Source organism: Chionomys nivalis, chromosome 7 (genome assembly GCF_950005125.1).
Source record: "Chionomys nivalis chromosome 7, mChiNiv1.1, whole genome shotgun sequence".
In the NCBI taxonomy this organism is placed as follows: Eukaryota; Metazoa; Chordata; class Mammalia; order Rodentia; family Cricetidae; genus Chionomys; species Chionomys nivalis.
In genome coordinates, this window is record NC_080092.1 from 23,050,674 (window position 1) to 23,076,765 (window position 26,092).

The window sequence follows — 26,092 nt, forward strand, 5'->3', positions numbered from 1 at the left end:
ACCTTATTGCTGATTTGCCCACAGACCTTTCAAACGCAGTCTGGCACACTCCAGAGGGAGCAGCTGTGAAAGGGATGAAGAGGTCTAGGTCTCCTCTTGTGGATGATCTTTTCTGATCTGGGTGAGCTGGCAGTGTTGGAGTGAGTGATTGCTTATGTTGCCATGTTCTTCGTCTAGCTTTGCTTATGGAAGCTTTTATTGCTATTAATATTTAACATTGACTGAAGGCCAGCAATGCTCTGGGTGATGGCTACGACACTGAGATAGTTTTGGTCTCAGTCCAACTGGAAACTTTCCAATTATATAACTAGGAAATAGGATGTTACTTTCATTTTAAAATGGGGCTAGGTAGAGGTGAATGGAATCATTAAAACATACCATTCTCTGGCAAAATCCAGATGAACTCTTATTGGCTTTTTAAAGCTTGTTAATTTCTTAAAGAGAATAACTCACATTTTGCAATTTTGAAATGATTATTAGCTGTGTAAAATTAAGTTGTTATTTGGAACTAATAAAATATATATTGAATATCAACGTTATTTTAAGTTTGATGAACTACGCAAATCTATTCTATACGATGATTATCTATAACAGTGCAACAAACATTCAGACATTACTATTATAGTTTCAACTTTTTATTATTAATATTTCCTATTCAAATTTATCAGCGTAACTTATGGAAAAACAAAACTAAAGCCAACAGTATCCCATGCTCAGTTGATGTTATACTGGATTTTGATTTTTTTTTTCAAATATTCCTCCTAGAGACAAACTGCATCTGACTGCTAATACATCGAGGGGAATGTGTATTGCTTCTTCTATTTCCCTGTTGTCTTTGAAGAAGGATTGATTTACATCCTGTTTTTTTTTTCCAATTTACTTCTCTAATTGATATAGTCATGCTTGAGAATAATCCATTAATAACCATGGCTGTGGTTTTAAGGGAAGTAATGCTGCAAGAAGCATTAAACAAACCAACAGAGCAGAGTGTATTGTATTTATCCATAATTATCCTAAAAGAAATAAGATGCGTGTGTCAGGCTAGTGGATGTTTCATGATAGCCCCTTTGTGAGCTTCCTTTGTGAGCTTCCTTGATAGGATGCATTTCAGGATTTTCCTGGTAAACATTTAGAAATTCTTCAACATGTTGAACATAAATCCAATTTTTAAAATGACTCTTTTCTTGATTTCTAGTATACTTTTTAGAAACTTCTCTTTTTCCTTCTCAATTTGAGCCTTTAAGGAAAGAGGCTTGGGTATCTTTGGACCTATAACAGAACTGAAAGAAGGTAAAAATTATTGGCTGGCTGACTTATTTTGTTCCCCCCATAGACTTTTGAAGTATTCTTGAGAAGGGCTCTACTTTACAACATTTAATACCAATATTCCTGTTTAGTTTCATGAAGAGGTGATAACTGATAGGAAGAACAAGTCAAATAGAAAGCAATTATAAAAACTGGATATAGAATACTTCCTTGTAAATTACATATGCACATGAAACAAGCCACTTCCTCCACACTAGCAATCACTGCTCTTGTGCAGAATTAAAGCTTAAAAATATAACAAGTTAATTAAAAAATCATCATACAAAAAAGTAAAGAGCCAAAGGTGCAAAGAAAAAGAGTATGTATGTTTGTTACCCCAAGGAAATGTCCATCAAACACTGATTTATGTCCTTCAATTGTGCTTGTTGTTATGGTTAGTTGCTCCTATGTGAAGTCATACTATGTACACAATGTTGTCAGAGCCTTCCTAACTAAATGCATTTTGCATGTTGTTAAATATCCTTTATGTAGTATTTGTACATTATTGTGTGTAAGCAGTATTTTAATAAACTGATTTTCTACTATTAGAGAATTTTATTTTGAATTGACTTTTATGCCCTCAATTATAAATAATTTAGTTACAAACATCTTTGCATCCAGATCTTTGTGCATAGTCTTCTCCAACAAAACATCTTAATAAGTAAATCAAAACACATGTCATTCACTGTCACTAATAAGTCATAAACCCATTAAAGCATGAATCAAACATAATTAGTATGTTTTGATGTTTGGAACAGCAGCACATAGTTATAAATGAGAAAAAATGTTTACCTAAAACACACATACATACACACTGCACTGACAGATTTAGTTTTATAAATTAATTCCCCTAGCACAAAATCTTGGTTGCTAATGTCTATTCTAAATTAATAGCATGTGTACTTCGTCTTTCAGCAAACATTAGCCCATTAACTGTCTATAGCCAGACACAGTACTAGAATTCTACAGATGAAACTCATAACGTTTCTGTGCTTTAACTGTTCACACTTCTGTGGCGGTAGATTGGTTTGTCTAGAAATGCAGTAAACTTTCAGAAGTCAAACAGCTGTCGCATCAATTATAGATCAAAATTAAATGACCATGAAGACACAATCTTAGACAAATAATAATGAAATACTTTCTGAAGCACTGTATACAGTGTGTGCTACCATGATTTCAATAACACAATCATATCTATATACTTTTGTTTGAATTTTACTCTTTCAAGATGCTGATATGATCATGAAAGTTAGCATTTAGCACCCTGCTTGTATATAATAAAGGTATATAAAGATTTTCTATAAGAACACAATAAAAAGATTACGAATAAAGATTTGAAATGCTAAGAGTTATGCAACACATTAAAAAGCACATTTTTTTTGGGGGGGAGGGGGTTGAAGACAGGGTTTCTCTATGTGACAGACCTGGCTGTCCAGAAACTCAGTAGACCAGACTGGCCTTGATCTCACTGAGATCAACCTAATTTTGCCTCTTATGTTCTGAGATTAATGGCATGAGCCACCACTGCCATGCTAAGGAGCATAATTGGACACCAGTGAGACATCAAAAGACTGATAATACCCCAAATATCAACCAGCTGATCTATTTGCTAAGCTTTTTCATTCATTTTCTATTTACTTTTAAGTTTTGGTATTTCCTATAGTCTAAATTCATAGTATCACATTCATAATTGGTGACATAAACAGGAGTGTGGTATTTGGAATCATGGTTAACTTTTCCATTACCATCGTTGAACTTGAAATCTGGTATAATGACATATAGACATGCATGGTTACTTATCCATTATTTCTTAAGGCTGCATTAGCACCATTTCTTTAGAGAATTCCAGCAACATTATTGCTTTTAAAGTCCAGCGAGATGACAATAATTTCTGAGTTTAAGAATATTTTGATGTTTGTTGCCCTAGAATCAGTATATCTCCACTACCACGCTGATTTCATCTAAGTAGCATTCCAGAGAGGATGTTGATTATCAGCTCTTTGGACTAAAGTGAAGAATTGCCTGGACAGAGTAGTCCAAAGAATGACATTAGCTTAATGATTATTGTCAAAAAGAAGAAGTTGAGGGAAGAAAAGAAGCAAGATCAGGGCTTTTCACTGCCCCATGCTGAATCAAACAAGTCAGGTGTCCACATACTACTGTTTTTTCTGATAACTATTTCTATATCTAAGAGATGCAAACTAACTGTATTAGTTCCAGTATGTAGAATGCTTCTCTACATGCTCAATGAAGTAAAGGAACAGACAGTCGTAATGTGTATAATTTTAAAGTTAGTTTGACACATTTTTAAATTTTTCAATCATGGGTTTATGTCAATAAAGTTAAGTTCTTACTTTTGGATACTTAGGTTCTTAATGAAGGGTGGATATAAGCTATAGTGATAGAACAATAGACTAATAGATGCTACAGCTTAAAGGCTGCAACTCAGCTATGGATCAGAATATGAACGGTGGAAACTGTATATAGACAATAAAACATGGCTCTTTGTTCTTTTCAAAGGCAGACAGTTGTTTGTGATATACAGAAAATCAAATCACTGATTTTTATTAAAAACCAGTTTATTCACAAACCTACTCCTCTGAAGAACAACAAAATCTTAGATCATGCCAAATACAGATTGTCTAGGGAAATATTAAGATGTTAAATCTAGAATTAAGGTTGCTTTTTAAAAAGTATTAAAAGTATCTAGAATGAAAACCTTTCTATATATTTAAAGTTCTTTCTCCCTCCCTACTAAGTGAGCATACTGTTCCTTTCTTTACATAATGAATATCTTTAACATAATCATAAAATGTATATTGTATAGTTCACTAGTGTTTTACCACTGGTTAGTAATAAAAAGAATACTCTTCTCAAAAAAATAATTTTAAAGCACTTTAAGACATAGGTGCCACCACAATATTATACAAATAATTTCAAAAAACTGAATTGAGGAGAACAAGAATGACAATAGTATAACATCCTTTGGTACTCTGAGTCATGTATGTAGTAAATACTGAGAATTTCTTAATCTTAAAGAGTTGAAATTTCACGCAGGCTTTTTAGGAGTCTTCTGGAAAGAATATAATATTGAATGAGAGTTAAAAGTGCAATGGCTTTAAGATTTTTGAGTAGAATATTTACATGATAGCCTAGGTAGAAAGTATAACTTTCAATATTGCACCTTAGTGTGCTAGAAAAGTGATTTCACTGAAGAAGGCATTACTGATGTTGATGTAGCATTTCAGAAATAATCAGTTCCTATGTCAACAGTATGGGAAATAAATTATGAACAGGATGGTTTTGAGATGAGCATGGCTGAGGATCTACAATGAGGAGAATGTCATGTTTGATCTGATACAGCATCATGAGAACTTTGGTAGAGATGGGGCAGTAGGAAATGATGCCTAGAGACTGTCTGGATGGGCAAGTTTTGGTGAATGGAGAAATGTGAAGTGAATTGTGGGCACAACCCCATTTAAGAGCTAAAGAAAGCCTTTTGTTTTTAATGAATTGATATCGAGCCTTTCGTAGGTATGATAGGTTTTAGAAAATGAAATTATTCCAAAGCTTATTGATTATGATCCACTAAAATGATATGAACAGAATCAATAATTGGTTAGTTTTGCTCAGTGTTATAAATGAATACTGGTGGACTTTGATATTGGCCTGGGTCTGAAAAAGCATGGGATAAAACCGGACTCGCTGAACATAGCGGACAATGAGGACTACTGAGAACTCAAGAACAATGGCAATGGGTTTTTGATCTTACTGCGCGTACTGGCTTGGTGGGAGCCTAGGCAGTTTGGATGCTCACCTTAATAGACCTGGATGGAGGTGGGTGGTCCTTGGACTTCCCACAGGGCAGGGAACCCTGATTGCTCTTCGGGCTGACGAGGGAGGGGGACTTGATTGGGGGAGGGGGAGGGAAATGGGAGGCGGTGGCTGGGAGGAGGCAGAAATCTTTAATTAATTAATTAATTAATTAAAAAAATCTTTAGATATTGAAATATTTATATAATTAGATACTTGACAAGATTCTGCTGCTGTCTTTGGTTTTCCAGCACCATGTGAAGGAGATAGTGACAAGTATAGACTCCGGGTAAGATCTCTGTAGGAATTCAAGAGTAAATTTGCCAGCAACATAGGTCCTTATAAAGTTTAATTTGTGTCAGCAAAGGAAAGGTAAACACACAATAGGAATATAGGAAGGAAATGAATGGGCTAGGAAGCAGAAGGAAGAGAAAACTATGAGCCAATAAAAGCTGAGCTAAGAGACTTGCATCATGAACTACATTTTATATTGAGAAGACAGATAAACAGGGTCTTGAAATTTGAATATAATTACTGAAGACTATCTATAAATCATATTTTATGAGCTCAGGAAATAAGAGTAAAAAGCAAGGAATTTTGAAAAAGGCCTGACACAGGAATCTTTAATATAGATGTTATTATACATATACACAAATATATGTATATATATATTTAAAATGTTTTATAATGTTGTTAGGTTGACAAGTCCTCAACTATGTACTTAACAAGGTAGGTTATATCTGAAAATTCCTTCCTCTCTTGCTACATGCTAAATTTAAAATGTGGAGTCACAAATCATATCAAAGATCAGATTATCCTTTGTTATATGTATATTATTACTATCCTATTCAAAGAAAATATTTAAGAATAAATTTAACAATTTATATTATTATTAGCATAAAATGAGTACATGAATTGAGAAAACGGTTCAAATATAGACTATTCAGATATTCTAGTAATTTCTGCTCTTATCAATCATTTCTTTAGAAAGATCTTTAGTGACTTTTTCCTGAATGGGTCAATTTTGTCTCATTATTCTTTCCCAAGATAATCATAGTTTAAAATTAAAACCAACAATCTTAGCTAGTTGGCTAATGAGTTCTGCCCAAACAAAATTAAAACACCATGAAAGCAAGATGTTTTTATGTCTGATTTTCCTCATTTTTATAATGTGATATCAAATAACATGGCTCACATGGAACATTTTAAGCCTTGTTCTGGGAAATTTTGATCTTAATACCTTCTTGTGTTTAGTAAAGAATTGTTCTTTGCATGGAATACCAAAGGCATCTCTAAATTCTGTTCAATAGACTTGTTTTTGAGTAGATTTTGGAAGCAAGCAAACAAAACTGTCTCTAGACAGTTGTGAAATGTCCAACGGAGGGAGCATAAAATTGTCTCCTGTGAAAGTCACTGGAGAAGCAGAATTAGTAACTACAGGTTAAGGAATGGTTGATAAATCACAAACCATTTTAGTTTTAAGCAGAGGCTTCAACTAAGAAGAAAAACTCAAAGAAAAAAAAGAAATAGAAGATTTACTTATTTGCAAGGTTATGTTTCAAGATTCCTATGGAATCTATAATTTCACAGTAGAGTTCCCTGTACAAAAGCAGATCAACTGTAAAATAGTGGGTGCAGTAACCAAAACATTTACTAAATACTAATAGGTGAGTAGTGTACATAGTCAGTCTGGGCATCCTGAACAAAAAGATGCTACCCATCCTGTGGTGAATGAAGGTAATATTTATGCTATTTGGATCTTGAAATGAAGCCATTTAGAATTCATGGGCCTTTGATTTTTTAGAACTCTTTATTATCATTTTCTGATAACAGAGGATCATGTATAATTGAAATCATAGAAAGCAATATGTGAATAAATGATTTACCACTGGAAAGGAATCAGCCCATTGTGTCCAACTTTACTATTTTTCCTAGATATATTATAATATTTACAGTAATATCAAAAGGTTCAGAACCTCTGCTGTCTGATAAAATAGAAAATCTGGTTCTTCAATTCAGCTTTAATCTCTGTTGGCCTTGCCTCTACAAAGCACAGGGAATTTGAATTGCTTAAAATTTTTCAGTTAAATAGATAGTTTCCTGAATGCAGGATACAGACAGATTTTTGCATACCCTGAGTTAGAATTTTAGTGATAGAATCAATCTGTCCCAGGGAGAACTCACATTTATTATGCATAGGACTAAACCCTCTTGAGGTCAAAAGAAATATAACAGAGAACATTTCTTTGTTTGCTACTTAAAAAAAAGAAAACAAACTATCTTTTTTTTTTATTAGACATACCAATACAAGTTCCCACTCACACCCCTCCTCCCATTTCCTTCACATACCTTCCTACTCCACCCACATCCAATCCTCAGAGAGGGTAAGGCACATTGCTTTGGGAAGGTCCAAGGCCCTTCCTACTATATATAGGCCGAGAATAGGTTCCCAAAGAGCCAGTACATGCAGTAGGGATAATTCCTAGTGTCACTGTCAGTGGCCCCCCGGTCATACAACTGTCAACCACATTCAGAGGGACTAGTTTGGTCCTATGTTGTTCTTTCCAAGTCTGTCTGAAGTTGGTGAGCTCCCATCAGCTCAGGTAGACTGTTTCAGTGGGTGAACCCACCATGGTCTTGACCTCTTTGCTCATATTCTTATTCCTCTCACTCTTCAACTGGACTTTGGAATCTTAGTCTAGTGCTCCAATGAGGGTCTCTGCATCTGTTTTCATCAGTTGCTGGATGAAGTTTCTATGGTGATATTTAAGATATTCATCAGTTTGACTACAGGGAAAGTCAGGCCCCCTCTCCTCTATTGCTTAGGGCTCGTTATTCTTTTAAGAGCACTTTTCCTTAAAAGTGTAGCTGCACTTGGCTGTAGACTATTAGATTTGTAGAACATGGCTTACTTGTAAATTTAACACAACTGTCAATGATGACCATTTGTAGAACTGGGGACATTCAGAGCCCAGGTGTTTTCTTCTGTCAACTCTGCTATTCATTCTTTTCAAATAATATACTGTATGTCATTATGTTAAACAAGAATACTATTTATTAAAACTACTTCTGACTGTACTGCAAAAATGTCAAGCATGAAAGGTTTCACAATTGAGAAGCAGAATTTTTAACCAATGGAGAGATCATTTCTGGTTTCTGGTAACACTGCATTCTGTCCTTTCAGTTTTCTTGCCCCCTCTCTCACCATCTACACCAGTGAACTCTGGTCACCCCACAATTCTCTCTTTAGATATCCAACATTCTTCTCTTAAATCCCATCATTTTTCAAAAACAGATAGTTTTCCTGTTTTCTTATCTAGATTTTGAGATACATGGGTTTTAAAAGCTTTTCTTATCTATCTATCTATCTATCTATCTATCTATCTATCTATCTATCTATCTATCATCTATCTATCTACTAAATATATCTAAAACAACATATACCTACATATACCTATTACACTATATAATGATCAATAGATATAGATACATAAATGATAGATGGCATGGGAAGTCCTTCTGTATATGTGTTGCTTTTATTGCTTACTGACTAAAGAAGCTTCTTTGGCCTGTGGTAGGGCAGAGTAGAGCTATGTGTGAAAACTAAACTGAATGCTGGGAGAAAGAAGGCAGAGTCTGTAAGATGCCATGTAGCTGCTGCAGGAGATAGAGGCCCTTGAACCTTGCCAGTAAATCACAAGCCTCATGGTAAAATATAAAATAATAGAAATGGGTTAATTTAAGATGTAAGAGCTAGTTAGAAATATGCTTAAGCTATTGACCAAACAAGATTGCAATTAATATAGTTTCTATGTGATTATTTCAGGTCTGGGCAGCCAGGAAATGAACAAACGGTCTCCACCAACGGAATGCTGTCCAATGTAGATAGATAGATAGATAGATAGATAGATAGATAGATAGATAGATAGGCAGATATAGAGACAGGCAGGTATTCAGGCAGGCAGGCAGACAGACATCCAGATAGACAGACATCCAGACACGGATTTTTGTATTTACCTGGGGCCTGATTCCCATAGATGTGCTAGAAGAATGTGCCAGATCCCCTTGAGCTGAAGTCATAGACAGTTTTCAGTTGCAATATGGATACTGGGAATAAAAAACAAGGTCCTCTGAAAGAGAATCCAATGCAGACAAAACTATCTCGCCAGCCCATCTACAGGATTTTAATAGCTTTATTTCCTTTGGAAGAAGAAAGCAAGTCTTTCAGGAATATTTTTAGTCAGTAACCTTTTATTTTCCACAATTAGCCATTTCTCAATGGGGCCAGGTCAGTCTTGACCAGAGGGGTAAAAAAGGCAGTGTGACTATTAGGAATCAGAATAGAAAAAGTTTGGAGAAAACAGAAATGAGTAATGTAAAAATATTTTGAAATATTTATCTTTTCTGCTTCTTTCATTATTTGTTGTTTCAGTTTTCATTTAATGTGAAGAAAGGATTGACAGTAAGATACATTTATAACAGTAAGTGTAATAATCATTCACAAAGGAAAATATAATTGTGGCACATACATACGCTAAAGAATAAAATTCCGTGAAAAATCCATTGACAATTTGAACATAAGTGGCATAAAATGCTGCTGTGCTTCATCACATATTAGTGATGATAATTGAGAATTCCCATGAATCAATGACCTCCCAGGAATAGAGGAGAACAATCTGGGATTGCAGGCTGGAGAGGCCCTGGGCTGTGGTCTGAACAGAAAGTTGGCCATTCCATAATTGTCAGCAGAGTAAGTACTAAGGAATGAATATTTACAGTGGCAAATAGGTGAACCTTAAGAAACAGGGAAGTCTCCATGGAAAGCATGTAAAAGAAGGTTGTTGTCTACACCTACCATAATTCTTACATTTTCTGTAGCTGACATTGCCTTGTTACCTATCCATCTCATCTTCTCTGATTCCTTTCTCATAAGCATGAATGAGAACTTGAGAATATAATAATAATCATGTCACAGGAGTAACAGCCGTCTATGAAGGCACTTTCTGTTTTGCATTTTCATTCAGTGCCTTAAGACTAAGTATTCTCTTTTGTAATAAATTCCATACTTGGATTTCCTGCTTTGGTCCTTTCCTGGTATTTTGAATTATTGTTCCAACTGTCCTTTGCTAATTGTTGAATAGTCTCACATGGCATGCTAATATACTTGGCATAGAGCCTCAGCCTCTCAGCTGCTAGATTCCCTCAGGTTTGAGCTCATCTTGCTGCCTCTACCTTACCAATGGCACTCCGTATAGACTTGCCTTCTGATTCTCATGGTGTGCTGAGCACAAGCCAATTATTCTACATTTATGGAGTTGTCAGCTTCTCATTGAAAGCTCATCTCAGAAGACAGCTCTCCCAAGACATCTTCTTCCTTCACCTACCAAACTAAATTATCTAACTTCTCTAAGTTATCATCTGTAATGGCGTTTTCATCTCTTAGAACACATAGTTTCCCATTTGCTGTATTTCCCTCATCTACTAGAATAGAAGGTTCATCATAACAAGAGTCTTCTCCATTTCACTCCCATAATGCTTCCAGGTCTCACAAGAGGTTATGCCACATACTGGGTGTTCTCATATCTGCTGACTGAGAGATTACCTCTCTTGTAGAGGAGTAACCACAAATATGACAGTATGAAGTTGTTGACATTTGAAAAGTTTGTGGCATGTCCTTAGACTCTTTCTATTCCTCATTTCAAATATCAATCCTTTTTGTGTGGGGGAGGGGTGAGGGAAGTACTGTGGATGCAGTTTTGTTTTTTGGGTTTTTTTTTTTTTTTGGTTTTTCGGTTTTTCGAGACAGGGTTTCTCTGTGGTTTTGGAGCCTGTCCTGGAACTAGCTCTTGTAGACCAGGCTGGTCTCGAACTCACAGAGATCCGCCTGCCTCTGCCTCCCAAGTGCTGGGATTAAAGGCGTGTGCCACCACCGCCCGGCTTGTGGATGCAGTTTTGATAACAGAACATAAACTTAAAAAATGGCTAGGTTGATTGGTTCTTTTAATTTACTTTAATGAGCAATTTTTTGCCACATTTTATATTATATGGTATTAGCTATTTATTTATTTAAATTTGGTACTTTGTTTCTTAAATAGTATTGAGGCTGAATATTTTCCTTTAATTGCATTGTGCTCTGAAAGAAAATGCTAGCTAATCTCCTATCAATTCAGACTCTTGCTATAAATACCCACTGGTAGCTTTCTGCTTAGTGCAAATTCTCTTCCAGAAGAGAGTCGAAGAGCATATATCTATATATGTTTGGGAAATTTTATCCAGAATCCAGAATAAATATGATTTCTTTGCTAAATATTTTACAAGCCAACTTGGGTTTGGAATATTCTTTCTAGAAAAATTGTTTTTGTCACAGTTTCAGTTTTATTGATAGTCATGAAGATTACGTCAGTTTTCTACTTACTCTAAGAAAGCACCAAGTCATTATGTTTCCATGAATATAAAGTGTTCATTTAGATAGTCAAACTTACTGAAATGAGTTTTGCATAGCATTCTGTTTAGATATCTGTAGAGATTATAACAAAAATGATCATTCCAATGTTGATAAACATGACCTTTATGGGTCTCCATTACAGAGTGTGAGGGATGCAGAATTCAATCATAATGTAATTAAATTTATTTATGTGAAGCCGGGCCGTGGTGGCACATGGCGCATGCCTTTAATCACAGCACTCAGGAGGCAGAGGCAGGCAGATCTCTCTGTGAGTTCAAGGCCAGTCTGGTCTACAAGAGCTAGTTCCAGGACAGGCACCAAAGCTACAGAGAAACCTTGTCTCGAAAAAAACAACAAAAAATTGTTTATTTGAAATAAATACATTCTTAGCTTAATATGGGTTCTAATTATTGCAAATGTTATCTCAACTATCCAAATCTTAATACATTCCCTAATTTACAATTAAGAGGTTTGAGACCAAGGAAGAAAACAGCTTATTCAGATTGAGGAGGTAGTTGATGACATTACTATAATTGAAATTCTGGTTTTAGGTCTTACTATTATGTCATAGTTGGGAAATTCTGCATTAAGTGTTCCTTGTAAAATGTGAAATACAATTTTCTTGATAAATTATTAATATTATTGTAATTCTCCTTAAAATGATTCGAATTAAATAAAATACCTTAGACATTATTATGTGAAAATAGAGAAACATGAATTTCTCATTATTATGTGCTACAGATGCAGACACATATGAATTACAATTTTCTGTTTGTGATTGTTATGATTCCTCTGGTCTTTGCAGCCACCTGAATATATCTGGATGCCTGTAATGTGGCAATTAACCAGAAGCTTCTTAATGACCTAATTAAGCCATAATGATTGAAGTACAAGGCATTTCCTGGGAATTGATGGCCAACTGAGAAGAGTTGATGGTCCATAGCATAGCTGAAAGCCATTAACCCTAACCAGTCATTAATCCTGTGGAAACACTATATACAGAGGTTATTATTATAAGTTGGAAATGAAAACAATGAAGTATGGTCTATTTACATGCAGTGCAATTACACTTGCTAAATATGGCATCTTACTGAAGAATAAATATTTGAATTACTCTAAAATAATTATTCAACCCTTAAAACCTACCTCAACCGAGCAGAGACATTTTAATGAATTAAATAAGAATTTCTTGTTAACGTTGGTGGCAAATTATTGTAGACAACTGAACCTAAATTATGTCAAAAAGAAAAATAATTTACCTCTAATGTCTCAGGTCAAAAATGGTTTGGTCTCATAAAAGATGGAAATTGAAACGTGAAAACCAAACCTCCTGTCCTTCCCCCACCCCTCCATTTCCCCATCTCACTTTCTCTTCCACCTTCTTGACAAATTAAACATCTGCTGTCGAAGGTTGGTGAGAAATGGAAAAAGCCCGAGCATTATGTCTTTGTTGACATTTTACACATTTAGTCACTCAATATATTAAATCACTTTTCCAATTCTAGGTACATGTTCTTCAGTGAGGGACTCTCGATCATATTTGGCCAGACAATTAATATTTAATTTACAGCAGTTCTGTGTGTTTGTGTGTACAGACTATTCAAATCCAGGACATGGCAAATTATTACATGCATACCCACAGAAGAAATAGTGAATGCTGTTTATCGTTCAGGAAATAGGAAGTAAAAATGCAATGAGATGCTATTGTCCACCAGTAGGAATAGTTTTATTTTCTTCAGTGGCTTAACCATATACCAAATGCTGACGACAGAGAAGGCACAGGAGCATATAAAACACTATGGAGAGCTTGAAAGTCCAAACCACCATGGAACAGTTCTTCACAGCACTTAAACATACAGGGAACAGATGATCCAGCCCAGAAAAACTAAAGCATTGTTTCCTATAAAGACTAATACATGAATATTTATGAGATATTTTCAATTTTGTATTATTAACAATATGAAAATAATCCAGATGTTTATCAACAGGCAGCAACATGTTCCAATCTCAGAATAATCATTGCCTTTGAACAAAGTTAAATGCAAGATGTCCTATGTGATTCTGTATATAGCTTAGTACACAGAAAGACAAAGTAGATCAACATTTCATTGTGTTTGGAAACAGAAAAGGTTTTGTTTTATTTTATTGTTATTTGTAAAGTATTATTTACTTACATATTTGATTCACTATATAGCCTCCTTGCCATTCAATCTGGCTGACTTCAAGTTCATTCAGATCTGCCTGCATCTTCCTCCTGAAAACTGGGAATAAAGGAGAACACCTCCATGACCAACATGGAAGGGATTTTAATAGTGAATAAAGAAATTTTGGGAAGACACAGGTAATATTTAATCATTTATGTTGTGGATTTGGTTCTATCCCCACCGACGCCCATGGCCTTATACCCAGTTACAGCTTGCCAAATCATACTTGTCAACTATGTACAGTTTTCCAATCATAGCTGCCTGAAGCTGGTTTAAAAATAGGTGCTCCATGTTATTTCTGGAGGTTATTCATGGCACGTCACAAATTGCCTCATTGCAGCCATTCGTGAACAAGATACTTAAAAGACCTAAGGTGAACTAAGCTCATTCCTTACTTCTACATACTTGCTTATAACTTGTAAGACATTTCTAACCTGTCTTTTGAATGGAATAAGATGATTAATTATTTTAAAAGGAAACAATACAAAATACATTGTATCATTGAGAACATAAAATGCACATTGGGACAGTGTCTTAAACGAGGGAAAGATCATCTTCAACCACCTCTTTAAGAGGCAAGAGTAGGGTTGGAGAGAGATTTGGACACCCAGACTATCAGGGGTAATTGCCAAAAAAAACCTCAATAGCAGAAACTCAAAAGCAGAAAAAGGGGAATGGTGTGGAGAAATACTAAAGTGTCTGCCTTGTGATCAGCAGTGTGTGTGAGCTTGGAAGCTGTCCCAGAAAGGGAGAGAAGTAAGCTTGAACTCACACTCCTCAGACTTGCAAACTTAACAGGATTGTATTTAATTTGGTATTTCTATTTCCAAGTCAGGAATACAGGAAAAAGAATGAAACAATCTTTATAACTAAAAAAATGAATGAAAAAATGTTTTTAAAAAAATTTATTGTTGCTCTCCTTCTGTTCTCTCCCAGTGTACACACGGGGCTTTGCCTCTCTCCTCCTTTTCTCTCTCTCTCTCTCTCTCTCTCTCTCTCTCTCTCTCTCTCTCTCTCTCTCCCTCTCTCCCTCCATAAATGTTTTATGGCAAAAAAAATTATTGTTAAATATTGCAAGGCCAAGTTGATATATATTGATTCTAGAATATGGCAATCTTTGGAGAGTGTTTTTTATTGTTTTCCCATATTATTAATCTTGTTCTCTTTTTTGTGTGTTGTGTGTTTTCTTGTGCAAATACCCTCATGTGCATATTTATATATGTTACACAGCACTTATGTGGGCATGAAAGAACAGCTTTAGGGGGTCATTTCTAGTCTGTCCACCTAGCAGATTGAATTCAGGTCCTCGGGAAAGGCAGCAATCACCAGTTAAATACTATCCTAATTGACATATGCTTATGTCCAATATCCATAATGAACATGCAGGCAAAAATTCTCAAGAAATATTAGTAAGCACAATTCAGTAAAACATGAAAGACAATTTGCAATCAGAAAATGTGATTGATCTCAGGACTGTGAAGGTGATTCTTCACAAACAAACCAATAAATAAGATATAGCACAAAAGCAGTGTGGAGAAAACATGATTTTCTCAGTTGATGTGGAAAGGGCATTTGATAAAAAGCAATCTCCCTTCAAGATAAAAGATATCAAAAATTATTAAATAAAGAAACATATCGAAATCTAAAGGTTATATACAACATGCCACAGCTAATATCACTCTGGTAGAGAAAAATTAAATTCTTTCTGTCTGTGATTGGGAAAAAGCAAGGAATTTGCTCTTCACCACAGTTACTCAACACACAATATCGGAAGTCCTAGAGCATCCAGGCAAGGAAAACAAAGGGCATTCAAATTAAGAGAGATAACAACAAATCATTACAGAAGACAATGCAATCTTATGTAGAGAAATCCCTACAGGTTTGACTCAACATCACTATAATTAATAAACAAATTGAACACATTTGCAGGATACAAAACAAACATTGTAAAATTAGCAGCATACCTTTATCCCAATATTAAATCCTTTGAAAGAACAATCAGAAAAGCAATTAAACTTATGAAAGCACAAAAATATTTAGAAGAAGTTTAACTAAAGTACAACAACAATAATAATATTAACTGAGGAAGAAATTATAGAGAATATACACAGTTAGAAAAATATCTCCGATCATGACTGGGAACCACTAATGCTGTTAAAATCTTCACATTAATTAAAAACCTAAAATTCATTGCAATACCCATCAAAATATCAAGTATATTCTTCACAAAACCAGGTAACAGATGACTGACAATATATGTAAGCCCCTAAAATCCCACCCTGATGTGGGATTCCTCTCTGTATGCTGTGAATACCATTGGTTAATAAAGAAACTGGCTTGGCCTGATAGGTAGAATAGAGCTAGGTGGGGAAAACTAAGCTGAATGCTGGGGAAAAGGAGGAGGAGGAGGAAGAGGAGGAGGAGGAGGAGGAGGAGGAGGAGGAGGAGGAGAAGGAGGAGGAGGAGGAGGAGGAGTGAAGCCATGGAGCCACCAGCAGAGACAGACATGCTGAAACTTTGCTGGTAGGCCATGACCTCGTGGTGATGCACAGATTAATGGAGATGGATTAAATTAAGATGCAAAAGTTAGCCAACAAGAAGCAAGAGCTAATGAGCTAAAAAGTGATTTAAATAATATAGTTTCTGTGTGATTATTTTGGGAGTCTGGACGGCCGGGAAATGAACAAGCAGCCTTCTTTACAACACCACCCCTGGTTGGCAGGGTACTTTTGAGCAAAAAGAGCAAAAAAGGAAATACTGACTGATTTCATAATGTACTACAAATCAACAGTAGTGAATTCAGTGTGATAATGACATGAAACTGATAGACAGGTCATTGAAACAGAACAGAAAACAAAAATAAGTTGAATTTCATTAAAGTGTTAAAAACACATGTTAAGAAAAAGACAGTTTTCAATAAATGCTACTAATAAAACTGCATGCCCAGATGCCTAGAAAATAATACAAAATACCGTTATAGAAACAAATATAAATATCAGCTCAAAATAGATTTAAAACTTAGAAGAAAATGCCTCGGGACACTGGGATGGACAAAGGTCAGCAAAACATAAGAAACAAAAACAAAAACAGAAATTTGGGGGTGTTTCAAATTACAAATCTTCTGCAGCTCAAAGGAAATAATTAATACCGTGAACAAGCCATCTGTAGAATGTGTAAAAATATATGCCCCCTGAACACCAACAACAGCTAATGTTCAGATTACATAAGGAACTCAGTCAACAATTTGGGTTTTGAAAGGGCAATTGGGAGCTATAGAAATAACTCAATTTGCAAATGATTTGTTATACAGGCCAAGGGACTGAGTTGGAATCCCAGAGCCCATTCCAAGAAGCTGAGTATAGTGGCGAAATTTGTCATCTCAGCATGGGAGCCTGGAGGAATCAGTGAGTCTTGGAGGACCCTGGGAATCCCTGGCCATGGAGCCTATCCTATTCAGTGAGCTTCACGCTAGGGAGAGACTGTTTCAAAGAAAAGGTGACTGGCTTCTGAAGAATGACACGCAAAGTTGATCATTGAGCTCCACATGCCTATGCATGAGCTTGTGCTTGCGCATACACGGATACGCACACACCACACACGTAAACATGAGCACACACACACAAATGGAATACAGTCCTACATGGGCATTTTTCAGAAGAGTGCTTAAAATTAGCAAACAAGTTTGTGAAAATTGCTGAGTAACCCTAATCATTACAAGAGTGCTAATCAAAAACACACAGCATTATCAGCTGACTCCATTCAGAGTGGTTATTTTTAAAAAAGTAAAAACTGACTCTTTTAGACAAGAAATCAAAGAAAGCCTTTATACACTGCTGCTTTACGATGCATATAGTTGCAGTCGTTACAGAAAACAGAATGGAGGATATTCAGAAAATCAAAAGGAGTAGTATATGGCCTAACCATCGTAACACTAATTATATCCAAAGAAAGCATGCACAAGAGACATCTGGAGTTACCTATATGTGGAAATAGCCAAGATACCTAATAGCAGATGAATAGACTAATGTTTCATACATAACTCAATAGAATACTAGTCAGTCCTCGAAAGAAGACAATCTTGTCATTTGTGATAGCATGAAGAGACTGGAAAGGTAGAGTGAAATAAGTAGCTGAATAATTTCAACCAATATATAAGTCCTACAAATGTTAATCTCATAGCATATTAGCAAGAAATAGTGGGGACAAAAGCCTGGAGATTAGGGGATGTCATCATAATAAAAAGGTTACAGTACCATGTTCCAGTTAGGCAGGAGGAAAAGTTCTAATGTTCTACTGTACACTAAGGTTACATGTCAGAGCCACACTAGTTCATGAACATATGCATTCAAGAGCATCTAAGAAACAAAACATGTACAGAAATCAAAATAACAAGGAAATGCTTGAGCATACTAATCTGAAGAGATAATGGGCTTTACACACTTTGATAAATCTGTGAATTAAGGAAATATGTTACATATTCATCTGTTTGCTGTGAAATCATATACTTATTATCCCTTCAATGTTATTACATCATAGCAAAGTCAAACCAGAAATATTTTATGCCTATATAGAGCATGTACTCTCTCTATATATAGAGATAGATAGATGATAGGTAGATAGATATAGATATATAGATTAGATAGATAGATAGATAGAGATAGATTAGTTATATATATATTATATATAATCAGTACAGAGATTCTTATGCTATTTATTATTTCTTATTGATTTTATTTCATTCAGAGACAACTTTTAGGCTTCTGTGATATATTGGCAATTATGCCTCCAGTGGCCAAACTTATAACTTCTGTGTATTCCCACAACAGAAAATCTTCATAATTATGACAATACTAAAAGAAGTAACATCTAATTACCATCTAATCTTATCTGAAGTCTAGGAGAAAAGATGACTGTGATGAAATTTTCAGAGGATCCTTGAGGTAATAATTAGGAGGAAGCAAAAGATTAGGGGGTATGGAGGGTGCATTTAAATATAGCTTAATGTATTTCTTTAAATTGTTGTTGGTTTTGAATCTATTTATAAGTAATACTGCAATGCAATATGTCACAGAACACAAAAGGAAATTTCATCCTTTCTGTCTGAAATTGCCACATAGTATACCCCAAATTCATAACTCTTCCCATGAAAGGGACATTATAACATCAACAAGGGGGTTGTACTACAAGCTATTACCAAGGAGGTTTACAAAATCTCATTTCCTTGTACCACTTTCATGTTAGGAAATAAGACTTTCCTACTGCTCCTGGCAATGGTGGTCTTACTTGGTGCCTTAAGATGCCCAGTCAGAGCATTGTCTGCCCCATTCTATGGTGACTCCTCTTCAATTCCTTTCATATATGTATTTATTTGGGGAAGCTTCTACAGCAGTGGGCTTCCTTATAACTTCCAAAAGGCCTTTAGTGTTAGTTTTCCCTCCTCATAGTCTCTCCTATCCCCTTCCTTCCCAGCTCCTTCCCCATTTAATCCTCCTGTTCTATTTACTTCTTTACCTTTATCATCATGTATTTCCGCCTTCTATCTGTGAGATTCTCTTTCCCTCTGCCCTCCCCAGTTCCTCCCTTCTGAAGTTATTCAGATTGTAACAAACACATTGAAATCCTAAAAACAGTATCCACATATAAGAATATGTAATGTTTGTCTCTCTCGTGGATCTGTGTTACCTCACTCAGGATGATTGTTCCTAGTTCCATCTATTTAGTATACGTTACGATTTCATTTGTCTTAACAGATGAATAATATTCCATCATATCCACCATTATATAATATTATATATAATATATCATAGCATTATATATAATAAAATAATATATTATATATGTAATATAATACACATATTGTATAATAATATTCCATCATATCCACTGTGATAGTGATGAGGAGTCTAGCATTTCTGTGTAACTATGCGGAATCCTTGTTTCAGAGGTAGCTGAGTGCTTGCTCTACACAGAGTGAATCTCTTGTCCCAGACGCACTTTTTTTTTCTCTCCAAAAGATGTGTCCTTAGAAACTTACTCATTAAAGCTGAAAAGCACCAAATGAGATGGTTACTCAGAAGCCTTTACGGATGACTCTGATTTTACTGATGAAGAAATTCAGATTTCAGAGCAAAGCAACCTGTATCATTGATTGAAATCCTTACATGGGAATAGCTCCCTTTTCATTCACAAAATGCATAAACTTCTCTCCTTTCCATAAATATTTCCAAAATTTTTCCAAAAATTATTACCAAATATTCTTCAGAAAGGGAAATGTCATATAGTCTTCTATCTCTCGTTTAAAACATGATTTTTCACTCAATGGGAAAACTTGTGTGTGTGTGTGTGTGTGTGTGTGTGTGTGTGGTAGTGATCGTGGGGGAGAAGTGCATCCAGATTCTTCAAGTTTTTGTTGAACCTACAAACTATTTCATCCTAGGATTTCCACTCATTCAGGATTTCATGACTGTAGTTTTAATTGGTTGCTGTGCTTTCCTTGTCATTATCAAGAAACCCGGTCATACTGTTCCATTCATCTTGACAAAACTAAGTAAAGGGAATGCTTTTGTTAATCACCAAAACATTTTTGGGAAGACAAACTATTGGTCTTACAGTCTATAAAAATAGACCATAAAGGATAATGTAATTAACATAATGCAAAAAGAAATTTGCCTTAAAAGCCTACTCTGTGGGTTGTGACATAATAATGTTTTTATAGATTATTTTGTCTATAAAATAAAACCTTAATCATCTTAACAGTGCCATGTGTAATATGTACACATTCCATGAAGAAAATGGAGAATTGGTCTTATTTAAATATAATATACAAGGGAAGGAAAGTAGCCAGCTGCAATTTATTCAACCTATTTGAGCATAGAGAAAGAAATGGAGTCGTGCCTTTCATATACAAAATGGAACCAGGTGGCTGTAGAGAAGCCTGGATGACATCATTACTTTCTTCTAGATAAATGCCTAAAGTGTTTACCACATTAATGTGCCACTGGATAAAAATGCTTGTCCAGATTCACTGGAAAGATCGATACCAAGAGAAAGATGTTTTACAGGCTCTGAATTTTCTTCCCAGACTGTCAGCTCACATGATAAGAATGAAGGTCAAACGATCCCAAAGAGATTTCTCTCTCAACTTTCAGAACATTAATAAACACTTTGTGAGCATTATTCTTTTGCCCATTTGTCAGACAACTAATCCTGTCTCTGTAATTTCAGAAATTACGTGAATCCTAGAAGCTGGGAGGAGATCAACTCAGTGAACCTTTATCTTCAATGGAAGTTTAATATAAACCAAACAGTATTGAAAAATGTGTCATGCTCCATTGTGATGGCAGTGAGCATGTTAATGCCACTGTTTGGTTTGAAAATATTCTTTTAATTTCATCTGCACGGCTAAAGTTTTTAAAGCAGAATGATTTGCAAAGAGCTCAGCAAGTATGTAATATCTCTGCATTTGGGACAGCTATATTAGAAGGTTAGCTTTAATATATATTTAATATATACTATATTATATAAATATATATATTTAATATATATTAAAATATATATATATACCAATGCAATTGTATAAGCTTTCCTCTGATAAAATCATGACTTATTTTGCTTTGATTTTCTTGATAAATTTAGTAGATATTAAAAAGAAGGCTAGTTTCACACAGATATTAGATCTGCAGTGGCATGGCGCCCAGGTGAATGTCCCAGTCTGGGAATTCCATCACTTTCTTCGTGCCAACTGTCCTACAGAGCCCTCATCTCATTAAAGGTTAATTAGTTTCCTTCCCTCCCATAGCTCCATGATGTATTATGTGGGTCATAAAGACGATATGAACATGTACTTGGATGAGATTGTGAACTAACCCATATTCATTACAGAAACATAAATTTACTGCTCTAAGGCCACTTCTGTTCTGGCAATGGAAAAATAGCTCCAGGAAAACCAGTCTAAGCATTGGTACAATGTTCAAATCCACAGTCATCGAGTGAACTTGATGTTGTTATAGACAGGAAGCAAATGTCTCAGAGCTAGTAACAACATCACACCCACTAACTAGAAAGGACAGGAGATTCACAATTTATCATATGTCTTAGAAAATGTGATTAAAGGAGTTATGGCAAAAGGAACAAACAAGAAAAGAACCGAGCCGGGCGATGGTGGCGCACGCCTTTAATCCCAGCACTCGGGAGGCAGAGGCAGGCGGATCTCTGTGAGTTCGAGACCAGCCTGGTCTGCAGAGCTAGTTCCAGGACAGGCTCCAAAGCCACAGAGAAACTCTGTCTCGAAAAAACCAAAAAAAAAAAAAAAAAAAAAAAAAAAAGAACCATGGGTTCTTTGATATCTCTGTGCTCTTTCTACCTTCACCATGTAATTATTGGCAGCTGTCAATCCCTTCTATAAAAGTTTGTTATAGATAGCAAACTTCATTATGTTTTGGCTAAGTATAACAATAGCCATTTTAATGCATGGAGATTCTATGCACATCTTTATAAATATGGAAGCTGAATAGTTTACACATATTGCACAGAAAAAAATATCTATAATACATATTTAGCTGTTGATTAATGTCTAATATGGGTCATAGTACCACTTAAATATGGTTTTTAAGTTTTAGTAAAACAAGCATAAACTTTTGCATTTTAACTGAAATGTGCAAATGGCTGAGTAGTAGTGCAAATATCTATCCTAAATTACAAAATGTATCTCCATCTTGATATATTCAGATGTGACTGAACACAGTATAACAATTATTTGAAATTGACATATTTACAGAAGCATCCTGATGGCACTAAGCTATGTTTGGGTAGTGAATGGATGAATGGTGTCCATTTTTAATGAAGTCCTAAGTACCTTGAAAGTTGTATTGAAGTCTGATTGAAACAGACTTCTCCCAATCTATATTTTCATTTCCAGAACTGTAAATTAAATTAAAAATGATTGACGATTTCTGAAAGTAATATTCAACACATCTTTTAGTCAAGAGCAAAAGCCAAACAAAACTATGCAGTTATTATTCTGTTAGTTAATATTTAGTAATAATAAATAAGCTGATTGAATACTAGAAAATCAGTGGATTCAGTAACAAATCAGCTAATTACTGGGATTCAAACATCTAGAGAAAAAAATCATATCCCAATAACCAAATGCAAATCTAGAACTCTCTAAGTCAATGCTTAATTCAGCCTCCATCCTTATCACAATGATGTGTGATGGGACTGTGTTACCTTTCTGTGCATTTTAACAGGACTCCTATGTTCTGCAACCACATGCAGAAGGAAGAATGCACCAATTATTAGAATATATTAAATTACTTGGAATCAGAAAAAGTTATGTATGATTTTCAAACTTTCCCCTTCAAATTAAAAGTTAATAACTCGGTCGGGCAGTGGTGGCACACACTTTTAGTCCCAGTACTCGGGAGGCAGAGGCAGGCGTATCTCTGTGAGTTCGAGGCCAGCCTGGTCTACAATAGCTAGTTCCAGGACAGGCTCCAAAAGTTACAGAAAAGACCTGTCAAAAAAAAAAAAAAAGAAAAGAAAAAGAAAAAAGAAAAGAAAGAAAAAAAAAGAAAACAAAACAAAACAAAAACCAAAAAACAAAAACTTGAATTTATGCCGGGCGGTGGTGGCGCACGCCTTTAATCCCAGCACTCAGGAGGCAGAGATTGGCGGACTTTTGTGAGTTCGAGGCCAGCCTGGTCTACAAGAGCTAGTTCCAGAACAGGGTCCAAAACTACAGAGAAACCCTGTCTCGAAAAACCAAAAAAAAAACCAAAAAAACAAAAAACTTGAATTTATGTTTTCAGCATCCCCTGATAACAATGTTAACAGGCAGAAGAGTCTGTCAAGATGTATCCATTGGATTTGTAATTAGAAATACAAATGTGATCTTGAATTATCTATGGACGCTGTGTGCCACTTTTCACTTTTTCCAAGTTTATGTCCCCTCCCCCTCTATCATGTATGAAATATATAAGCAAAGTCATGTAATCTATAAATACCTTTGTTTGCTTTTTATTCCAAGGTTCACATCCAAGAGTTCCACTAGAAAGTCAAGGACTTAAATAGTTAGAAACCATATCAGGACTTTCAGTGGGTCCTTCTTTAAAGGAAAGAGACTCACCAAGGAGTTTCAATCAATGGTGTGCTTTATTCCCCTAAGATAAAGACCTAAAGATTAGTAGAGTAGGAAATTTAAATGTAGATGTAATTAAATCCCAAGAGCTTTCTAGAAAACATTGCTAGTATTGTGATTGTTTTAAAATGAAATGTATGTAGTAGCCGAAAACAACGGAGAAAAAAGAAAGACTCCCTGGCATAGAGATACTCGAATCTATCCAGCAATGAAATTCCCAATAATATTTTTGATGTCAGAAATGTAAAGATCCTGACTGATAAGAACATAATGTTTAAAGTTAAATTTCCTTTCAACCTCATTGAAGTGTTTTAAACTTGTATTTATATTGTACATATGGAAAACCGGTTTCTACTCCTGAGGATTATATTCCACATGAAAATTCCTTCCAAATAGGTTATTTATGTTTCTTTCTGACAATTACATAACTGTAAAATGTGTCTTCCAACTGAAAGAGACAGAAATCATCTGGTAGCTAATTACCAATTATAATTTGGATCATTTAAATGTCTGCCATTTCCTTCTACCTGTCACCAGCCTACTGAGTTTGATGAAGAACTAGTAATGTGTAGATTTTAGAAAAAGAGAGAAAAAACAGCTCTGTGAGAGTTTTTCATTTGTTTCTTGGAACTATAAAACAGAAAATGAACTCAGTTATGAACAGGAAAGGAGAACCCTCAACTGGGCGATTTCCTATTGAATAATAGGTACATTTTATTAGTAGTCGTAAGAATTACTCTTTGTAGTTTGGACTTGTTCACAATTTCTTCTGAAGCATTTAGGAGCAAACACAGCTGTGGGTTGTAAACTGTGTTAAATTTACTAGACATTTCCAAATGTTTCTGCAGTACATGATCCGCCAATGGAAAAAGGGAAGGCTTTCAAAACAGCCACCAAGCACTGATTGTGAGCCCACTGGGTTTTCTGAAAAAGATAAAGAGGGTCAGATAGTCTCCAGACAAATCTTCATAAAAGAGTGGCACCTTGTGATAAGAGATACATTAAAGCAAAACCAAAATATCTACAGAACTCAACAAAACGACACCCAATATGTTTCAACATGACTTCTCAGTACGTTTTCTTTATCAGTGATTCTTACAGGGGTGGGTGGGTGTGGGGGTTCAATCCTGTTGAATTTTATGAATGCAAGCAGGAAATGCTATGTTCTTGGAAAAGACATATACCATGTTGTGATTTTATATGGAAAAAGTGAGACATTGTTTTCATCATCACAGAAGGCAGCTTAACAAAAATTCTTCAGTTGATACTAGCCTAAGGGACATTAGGCATGAGTGTGAGAAATGTAGACGACACAAGTGAACAAGTGAGGTACGACTGAGGTCTGTAGACTACACACGGGAACAAGTGAAGTGAGCCTGAGGTCCTCCCTGTGCTTCACCACACCATGTACCCGAGTCTCTGTGGACCAACAGAACCCATGTGTACATTAACAGATGAACCACAGTTTATTTTTCAGTAGTCAGACTTAGAGTCATCAGATCCATTACTGAGAACAAAGAGAAAAGGTTGTCGACAGGCTACAAGCCAACTTACTCCATGAATTATTAGGGATGAGGATACTTTTTATAAGATTCCATCAAATAATCTTTCTCAATGCTGTTGGGTCATCAATGTTGTCTTCTAATGTTGCTGTTATAAAATGGAATAGTGGCTATAACCTAAGATACCTAGCTAGAAAAAAGACACCAAACTAGAAACAATGAAATCCATGTCTATTCTTACAGATTATCTACAATCTGTGTCATGCATGTTCTTACATGTACATGCAAGTATATGGATACTTTCACATTTATTTTCTCTCCCTATACTTAACCTGGATCTTAAGTATTCAGCTAGTTTGTTTAATCATAGTCTCCTGCTATAATCACTTTATTCTCTGCAAGCTATACCTCAACACAGCTAAATCTTTATGTTACCATCAGAAATCTGGAAATCCAGCACAGAACCAGGATTGTAAAGCTGAATTTCTAGAACAGATTTCAGTTTGCTCCGAAGAACACAGGAACCTATTATTTCTTTTTATCAAAAATTAGTTTCACAGGCAGCTATGAAAATCACTTGATTGTCATTTCCTGCAGGGTCACAGTTTTAATTGTTTTAGGTGACATACTATTGCATAGCAGCAATACCTGGTATAAAAAATACTTTCCCTCTGGAATTATGTGT